Below are 9,833 nucleotides of genomic sequence, written 5' to 3'. Positions count from 1 at the left end.
TTCTGCACTGAGATGTCAAATACTAATTGCTTCAATCACAGTTAAAGTGTTACAAATCTCTCCTTGTGTATCAATCTACCACGTACTTCTCTGCGTCTTGTGAACATCAGTTCACCTGTCAGTTGTCACTCACCCATTCGCGCATTATCATGGCCGGGTCAACTGACTATCGGTCATAGCAGTACCAATACCACTATTGAAATATGTAACTTCGTTAGCATTTTAGAAATGGAAATTCGTAGTGTACAACTAATGTGTTTGCAGTTAACAGTATTTTCATTTCAAAATTAATCTAATTATATTACTTTTTTATGGTCTAGCCTCCTAAACTTTAAAACATTTGGTATGCGTTTACTCGTTGACGTAAAATTCCAAGGTTGGCAATCGTTCAGTTTTTAATTTGCTGGTAATGGTGAAACTTAATAATCATAGTTTTCTAATTTTAATTGTTGACATACTATTGTTACGGATTGCTGAATGAACTTTAATTTGACAGAATCGATAGCAACCAATCAACACTGAAGACTAATCGAAGCGAAAAATAAAATAGAAAAGAAGTGTTCTCTAAAATCTTCAGCTGTATGAATAATTAGGTACTGTATTTACCATAATAAACATGAAGTGAGTGTTTAACATGAAACGATTTTTTGATTATTCACAAGTTTTTCTTTGTGATATCGTATCTCGGCAATTAGGACACGATAAAGTTTGTCCGCTGTTCTAAAATTTAAGCCTTCACTGGATGAAGAGATTGGGATGATTGTTTAAATTTGTGCATTGTTATAATTTAGTTGAAATATTATTAGCGTTACTTTAAACGTATTAGACTTTTCATTACCCAAGAGCTCGTATTGAAGTTTGTTTGCAATACTTCAAAAATTATGTTAAAGACGCTCTTGCCAAGAATAATATTGACATACGCCCAAAATATTAATATTCTTGTGCAAGCTTGAAAATTCATGTTTTGAGAAACTAGTTAAGCATATGTAGATTTTTTTCTTTAGTGTTGAGAAAAAAAGTATTTACGGAAATGACAATGTTTGTTAGTGTGAAGTGCTGCGCCATCCTGTTCCCACGAAAACACCAAAGGGATGCCGACGCCGCTTGAACCAAATTTAGATTAAAATATATATTTCCTCAGTTCTGCTCTTTATGCTTAACCCACACGATTTGTGTGCGATCGTCATTTTACATCATCCATTAATTCTGTGTAGTTTTTTGTGTGACATTGCATATATGAATAGCTTTAGCTGTTCCCTCACTTTTATGTAGTATTGGGGGCCACTCATCATTAAACATAAATATATGGTTTTGTTGGACGAGGTCGGAATATGGAGAATGGTCTTTGAGGTTATTGAAGGGCACATCGAAATATATTCAGATTATCATATTGATTAGTACATAGTAAGGACCACCATCGTGAAAATTTCTACCTCACGTTTTAAATGATGGAAGCCTACTTGTGTTTTTGTTGTTTTATTCAATTTCCACATTTTTGGCCGAGGGACACGTCTTGGTACATAACACGCCAAACCAAGCTTGTTAGTAACGGATTAGCTTACCAATGTACTGATGTGATTGATTCTTTTATCCAAGTGGACTTCAATAAATTTTGGACATAATGCATTTAGTGTATTTCCTGTATCTCAATGTTGGTGGCAGAGGGGTCATTGGGGACCAGGCCAGTCTCTTCATATAATCATCTTTATTTCACATTCTCATTTATTAACTTTGGCAACTTGTAATCAGTTTGTCACTTTCCAATACTGCCTAGACTGTGGGCTATTCTGCAGGTCAGTCTTTCAACACAACCTAAATTTATGGGTGTAGGTAAGTAATATCATACTGTAGCCAGTTTTATTTGTGCAAAGTTACATAATATAAGTTTGTTTTGTTTTGAATAAACTCTTCACTGTGTGCCACTCGTAGAGCTGTTCAGTTGTCATCTTAGTTGTATGAGGTGCTATTGTGTTCAGGACACAGTAAAGTTAGTTTGCTGTTCTAAAATTTAAGCCTGTGCTGGATGAAGATATTGGGATGATTGTTTAAATTTTTATATTGTTATGATTTAGTATAAGTATTATTAGCATTACCTTAACTGTACCATTTTTGTAGTACCCAAGAAATCATGCTGATGTTTCAGTATGCAGTACTTCAAAAGTTACATTACAGACACCCTTACAAAAAATATGTTGACATATACCTAAAATATTAATATGCTTGTGCAATCTGGGTGATTCATGTTTTGAACAACTTATTAGGTATAGGCTATGTAGCATTGGAAGTGTCAGATTCCACATGTCTGCTTTGACACATGATATAACATTGGTGTTGCAGTGTGTGATGTAATTATGGTGCGGTGTTCTTTGAGTTGGTTCGTGTTTGCAGATGTCGTGTTTCTGTATTTCATGGCACCCTCTGGTTGTGGATGTTGATATGGAGTTTAACATGTGGTAGTGGGTTCATTCGAGTCTTGGTTATCACTGTTGTAACATTGAGGTTTTTTCCATTTTGTTTGTGTGTGGCATTTTTGGTTTGTGTGATTAGTTTGTTCTCTCTCTCTCTCTCTCTCTCTCTCTCTCTCTCTCTCTCTCTCTCTCTCTGTGTGTGTGTGTGTGTGTGTGTGTGTGTGTCGTGATTTTGTCGGAGGCATCTGTTGGTAAGTAATTTTTGTTTTGGTTTTATTCTATAGCAATTCTGAAGTTTTGTCTGTCTTATATTTATAATATTTTGGTTTTGGTTTAATTGGACTAGTGAATATGTTGTTTTTTTTTTGGGTTTTTTAGATGTTGGGGGTTTTTGGTTTCAGCGACGTTTTTTGAATTATTTAGGGGTGGGAAGTTTCTTTTTTTTTCTCTCTCTCTCTCTCTCTCTCTCTCTCTCTCTCTCTCTCTCTCTCTCTCTCTCTCTCTCTCTCTCTCTCTCTCTCTTTTTTTTTTTTTTTTTTTTTTTTTTTTTTTTTTTTTTTTTTTTTTTTTTTTTCCCCCAGTAGTTATTAAGTGCTGCATTTGAGCTATATAGGTCAAGGGAAAAGTCCAATTCCTCTTTTTGTAGTTGAAGGCACTGGCGAATATATATGGGCGGCTCTCAAGTGGCGTGTGCACTCCTCCCCCCTCCCATTTCGGGGGTCAACCGCGCCGCCCCCACCAGTCAGCCCGCACGCTATTTGTTCATTTGTTTCCTCAGTCGACTCGACTGAATCGAGTTAACGAGTAGTTGTACTTTCCTATGTAGCACATACGTCTACATGACAGTTTTTTATACATTTCTGTCTGGCACATAGATAGCTAACACATACCTGCATCTATTGCTACAGTAGAAAGAAGTTTTTTCAACATTGCGGCGTTAAAAGACATGGCTGAGGTCGACACCGGAGGAGGATTGTCTTAATGGCTTAGTTCTGTTGAACGCTCACCCTGATATTGATTGTCCTATTGATGCTGTAATGGCTTAGTTCTGTTGAACGCTCACCCTGATATTGATTGTCCTATTGATGCTGTAATGGCTTAGTTCTGTTGAATGCTCACCCTGATATTGATTGTCCTATTGATGCTGTAATTAACCAATTTGCCAGGCAGAATAGACGTATAGAATTCATCATTTAAGGAAGAGAACCACGATTGTAACTTTTTTATGTCATAAGATGGCATTGTCTTGTATATGTGTGTAATCAATTTAAATAAAACTTTCTTAAACTTTGCATGTGACTTGATTATTTTTTATTACCGTAAAAGTAAAGGTAGCTTAAGATATCTTTAGCGCCCCTTCCTTGAGGTTTTTCTGTATCTGCCACTGATTGTAGGTGTTGGTTTTTTTGTATCAAGGACTTCGTTTGAGCTATATAGGTCAAGCAAAATGTCAGATTCCACTTTTCCAGCTTGGAGATGTCGGTTTTTTGGTACTGTGAGCTTGGTTTGAGCTGCATAGATCGAGTGTAATGAACGATTCCTGTTAGTTTTATGGCTGCAGTGTTATGTCATAAGTTGAGACATTATTATTATTATTATTTGGCTGGTGGGGTGTTTTGTATTGTTATGTATTTAGCTTGTCCCTACCATAAACCCTATATTTCCCATGGTTGTCCTGTTAGTTTCATTTTATTGTTGCAGTGAAGCATTCTTGTGTTTTTATTTTTGTTTGCGTTTGTTGGCATTTGCATGTAGTGACCATATTGTCGTCGTTTTGTATATGCTGCAAGTAGGCATTTCCATCATATTGATGACATCGCGGGTTAAAGCAAATGGGTGGAATTAAGTGCTTTCCTAAAGCCGTGAACCAATCGTAATCTTAGATCTGTTCAGTTGCTGTCTTGCTTGTGAGAGGCAGTATTGAGTTAAGAAGTGTGATCAGTCTGCTACATATGTAGAGAACATTTTCATAGCATATTCTGGCAATATAGAAGTGACAGATTAAAGAGGCTGGGCTGAGGCCCAGTGGCAATAAGTAGGGGTGTGTGTGTGTGTGTGTGTGTGTGTGTGTGTGTGTGTGTGTGTGTGTGTGTGTGTGTGTGTGTGAATTGTCCATTCTCTTAAAAAAAAAAAAAAAAAAAATTCTTTAATAACTAGGCATGACTTTATTTTTGTGTAATTGTCTGCCATTCGTCACATCATCTTTTTTGTCATGTTATGGCGTGCCTTTAATACAACCAGTGAAGGAAAGTAGTAACTAGAAATTTTATTGTTTTTTAAAAGGAGAAAATTTGTGTTTTAATTACAGGCCTACTTGCAAAGCTCATGAAAAAGTTTCGACACAGTTTTATAACAAAATGTGTGTTACCAGTAGTGCTTGACAGTGTCTGCAGTCATTTATGTTTTGACCTCCATTCCATTAGCTTTAAATCCTAGAGCATGTATATGTAACTCAGCTGACGTGTTGAGCTAAGGTAATGTGTGTTATCTGCTGTACTGTTATGTAGCAAGTGAAACAAAAGATTAGTGTTTAAAGCCCCATCAGTGACAAGGTCATTAGAAATGGAGCAATAACTCAGATTGGAGAAAGAACCGTCTTGGAATTTTGCTTATACAGTGGATGAAAATCACAGGAAAACCAAATCCAGATGGACAGACAAGGATTTGAACTAACATCTTGAATATAAGTCTAGTGTTTTACCACTACTCTACATTGCTCAGTGTACTACAAGTATGTGTCACTATCTACAGTAGACACAATCTACTTTATTGAAATTTTCCATGCTGATAACTGTCAACAAATGCTAAATGTGTTAGACTGGATGTCTTTGAGTGTGTCCACATAGAAACTGGTATAAGTGCTCATGATGCGGTTGTGACAGCAGTGATTACCAAACCACAAAAAGCAACTAAAATCAGCTGAAGGATACGTATGTTCAGTAACGTAGATAAAAAAGAGCAGTAGTGTCTTGTCTCACTCTGTGAAGAACTAGAAATTTTAATACAGGACAGGAGCATGTTGAGGTGCTATGGCTCAAGTTTAAAAGAATAATTACAAGCACTGGATAGATTTGAACCAAGTAGAATAAGTCATAAAGGTAGGGGCCAGCCATGGTCTACAGTCACTGTAAAGAAATAGACTGCAGCCTAATAGGTCTAAAACAAAGTATACGGCTATAGATAGAGAGATGCTGAATGAAGCATGTTTGGCTATGAAGAGAGTAATGCATGATGCTGTCAGTGACAACCGTAGCAGAATATTGTCAAACGATATTTCACAAAACCCAAAGAAATTCTGTTCAAATGTAAAGGCTGTTAGTGGCAGCAAATTTAGTGTCTAGTCTGTAGCGAATGAGACAGGAACTGGAATTGTGGGTAGCAAAGCAAAAGCTGAAACGCTTAACTCCATTATTCCTTCACAAAGGAAAACCCAGGAGAATTGCCATATTCAAACCTTGTACTACTGAAAAGATGAATGAAATAAGTATTAGTGTCAGTGGTGTTGAGAAACAGCTAAAATCATTAAAACTGAACAAAGCTCCAGGGCCAGATGGAATTCTTGTCAAATTTTATACTGAATTTGCAGCTGAGTTAGCCCTTCTACTGACTGTAATCTATAATAGATCCCTCTAACAAAAAACCATGCTCAGTTCTTGGAAAAAGCACAGCTCCCACCCATCTATAAGAAGTGTATTGGAAGTGATCCACAAAACTACTGTCTAATATCTTTGACACCTATTTGTTGTACAGTCTTAGAACATATTCTGAGCACAAACATAATGAGGTCTCTTGAACAGTATGACCCCCTCAGTGCCAACCAGCATGGATTCCGAAAATATCAATCGTGTGAAACCCAAATCGCACTTTTCTCACATGACGTGCTGAAAGCTTTGGATCAAGGCAGTCATGTAGATGTAGTATTTCGTGATTTCTGAAAAGTGTTTGACTCAGTGTCTTGTATTGAAAGCATGATCATATGGGATATGGAGCAAAAATTGGAGACTGGATTGAGCTTTTTTTTGGCAGGGAGGATGTAGTTGTCTTGGATAGAAGCCATTCAGAGAAGTAGAAGTAATATTGGGTGTGCCCCATGGAATGTTGGGACCCTTGCTGTTCATGTTGTATATCAGCGATGAGGTGGACGACATTAATAGTACCCTCAAACTCTTTGCAGATGATGCAGTTATCTATAATTTACTCTTATCTGGAAAAAAATCTACATAAATATACGGTCAGATATTGAAAATATCTGACTGCAAAGATTGGCAATTTGCCTTAAATGTTCAGAAAAGTAAAATTTTGCACTTTGCAAAATGAAAAATATGTATTATCACCTAAGACTGTAATATGAATGAGTCACAGTTGGAATTGGTCAACTTGTGCAAATACCTGAGTGTGACACTTTGTAGGGATGTGAAGTGGAATTATAACATAGGCTGTCATGGATAAAGCAGATTGTAGACTTTGGTTTGTTGTTAGAATACTGGAGAAATGCAAGTAGTCTACAAAAGAGATTGCTTGCAAATAACTTGTGTGACCCTTCCTGGAATATTACCTGAGAGTGTGGGGCCAGTACCAGATAGGACTAACTGGGGATGATGAATGAATACAGAGAAGAGCAGCCTGAACGGTCACAGGTTTACTACATGGTAGAGTCACAGATAAGCTGAAGAAACCGAACTGGCAGACACTTGAAGATAGATGTAAAGTATTACAAGAAAGCCTACTTCCAAAATTTCGAGAACCAACTTTAAATGATGACTGATGATAACTAAAAGTCTTTATATATCACTCCCATTGGGATCATGAGGACAACATTAGGTTATTTACAGCACACACAGAGACATTTAAACAATCATTCATCCTGTGCTCCGTTTGTGAATGGAATGGGGAACAGGAACAGTGACATGTACTCTCTGCCATACATTTCACAGTGGATTGCAGAGTATCGATGTAGATACGTAGTGCTCTCTCCCCTCCTCCATACATTTTTTTTTTTTTTGACCTCTACAGGGTGTTTCAGTAGGAATGGTAAATATTTTGCAGAGGTAGTAGTATAGGCAAATTGCAGTGACAAATGCCAATTAACATGTGTCCAATTTTTATTGAGTACAGAGGTACAGCTGTTAGTATGTAACTCTAACAGACTTAAAACAAAGGCAAATGAGGACTTCATAGTTGACTTTCAAAAATTCCCCCACCAACTTCAGTGCAACTTTGACTTCTCTTGATAGCATTATATGTAGCGCTTCTGAGATCTGCACTACTCGTAATCTAAATGATGAAATTGGCCCTTGTGGTCACTTTTTCTTTGTAGACTTCGCCTCTCAACCATCCCCACAGGCAAAAATTCAAAGGGGTAACCTTAGTGGGCAACAGACATGCCCGTATCTATCGATCCATCTTCCAGGGAACGCTAGGTTTAGATGATGTCACGTAATGACTAAAATGTGCAGGAACCCCGTCAAGTTGGATGAACATACGCATTTTTGTAGCCAAAGGACTCTCTTTCGCTAATGCTAGAAGCTCATTTTCAAGAAAGTGTAGATAATAGGGTGCTGTAAGATGATGCAGTAACACAACAGGCCCAATCAACTGATTGTGTATCAAACCACATCACACATTTACAGAGAAGTGTTCTTAAAAATGTGTCTCCACAATGGTATATAGGTTTTCTTCAGGCCACTGATGTTAATTGCAAGTGTTATTGATACTGTGATGAGTGAAAGTGCCTTTATCAGTGAAGAATAAAAATGGAATTACCTGGAAGTTTTCAAGTATCCAATGACAAAATTCCAATCATTCATTTTCATCTCCTGCTTGAAGGTGCTGAATGAGCTGTAAATGATACGGATGGAACCAGTGCATACCAATCGTCTGCCATACTCTTGTATGTGGAACACACATATGTGCAGAAATTCTACATGTGCTTGTTGAAGTAATACAGCCTACCGACCGAATAATGTATTCTATTTCATCCACAGTCTGTTCATTTGCATGTTCAGATGCAATATGACTGCTGGGCACTGTACCAGTGCCACACAGTTTATTGAACATGTGAGTAAACACTCTTGAATGTGGTAGTTCGCAGTTAGGAGGTTGTATGCCATATTCTCTACAAGCAACAGTATCATTTCCATTACTAAACCCTTACACAAATACCATACCGACATACTCGGCATGTGTAAATATGTGCGGCGGCCAACAAATCACAATGAAAACTTCAGTATAAACTAAAGCACAACTTCATAATGTGAACATGAACACTCTACTGCTGACATTTGATCAACACACCCCTAGCAACCCGTAGCAATTGGTGTACCAACAGACAAAGTAAAAACGCATTGAACTTAGCTATATTTCTGTACTCAATAAAAGTTGGCCACATGTTGTATGGCATTTTTATTACAATTCATCTATACTACCATCTCTTAAAATATTTACCAAAAAATTTAAAAAAAATGCACACACACTCATTCACACAAGGAAGCACAATTGATCGGTTGTGTGTACTTGCTTTTGTGGATGAATGTATGTGTTTCTTTTTCTCTGGTGAAGGCTGTGGTCGAAAGCTAATGTGTAAATGTCTCTGTCTGCAAATTAACATGTTATCTTTATGGTAAGTAGCAGTCTATCTTTTCCTTAGATTGTTCGTGGATATGAGATGGATAAAAAACAGAGGTGGCACCAACGTGAGGATAAGTTATCTGTAAAGTTCAGTTGTGTCCTCTCCCTCCCCCCCCCCCCCCCCCTTACTGTGTTGATTTGTTGACAGTATTGCTAGCATACATTGCTTGCTTTCATCCAATACTGTCCTGAGACATAACATTCTGCGGCATTGTAGCTAAGCTGGAAGAAAATTGTTTATTTTATAGAAGTCTACGATAAGAATACTGTGTAAATTTGATAGGCTTAAGCAAATATCATGCAGAAGCCTCATTAGGGAGCTAGGCATTCATACACTTATATGCTACCCTGTATACTGCCTAGTGGCAATTAATAAGAAGATTTAATTTAATATGAAATGTGGAATTCAAACCAGAGCACCGTATAGTCCAAAATAAAATCGCCATCTACACATTTTACTTAATGTATGTCAAAACAACAACAAAGAGTATATTTTTCATTTCTTTACTGAATTTTTGTGTGAAGTGAAATTAAGTTGTACAGAACATGATACGTACAAATCAGTTTATTGTATGCCTTTTTAAGGGCTTTCAACTTGATCTGTCACTGACTCTTCAAGTTTTTTATAGGTGCCGTGTTCAGTTTCATGGTACCAGACCTGAACAATTTTCTCAGTTACCTCTGTTCTACTGGTACAACAATATTAACATTTTTTTTTTAGTCATAATTACCCATAAATTCTCAATAGGATTCATGTGTGGAGAATTTGGGAGCCACTGATCAGTACCCAGGCCTGCA

General features: G+C 37.1%; 1 protein-coding gene across 2 annotated transcripts in view; it reads left to right on the top strand.

The window, feature by feature from the left end:
- The first annotated feature begins 417 nt into the window (after positions 1-417).
- LOC126109575 (cullin-2-like) overlaps positions 418-9,833 on the top strand; it is a 124,593-nt gene continuing 115,177 nt past the window's right edge. Inside the window, exon 1 of one of the 2 annotated variants that reach the window (XM_049914606.1) lies at positions 418-593. The gene's annotated coding sequence lies outside the window, so the exon portion shown is untranslated. Of the gene's footprint in view, positions 594-1,101; positions 1,831-9,833 lie in introns of those variants that run through there. The other variant, XM_049914607.1, reaches the window with a different exon arrangement.

This window comes from Schistocerca cancellata, chromosome 12 (assembly GCF_023864275.1).
Source record: "Schistocerca cancellata isolate TAMUIC-IGC-003103 chromosome 12, iqSchCanc2.1, whole genome shotgun sequence".
Classification (NCBI taxonomy): Eukaryota; Metazoa; Arthropoda; class Insecta; order Orthoptera; family Acrididae; genus Schistocerca; species Schistocerca cancellata.
The sequence above is the reverse complement of the archived record's forward strand: the minus strand, read 5'-3'. Positions and strand labels throughout refer to the sequence as shown.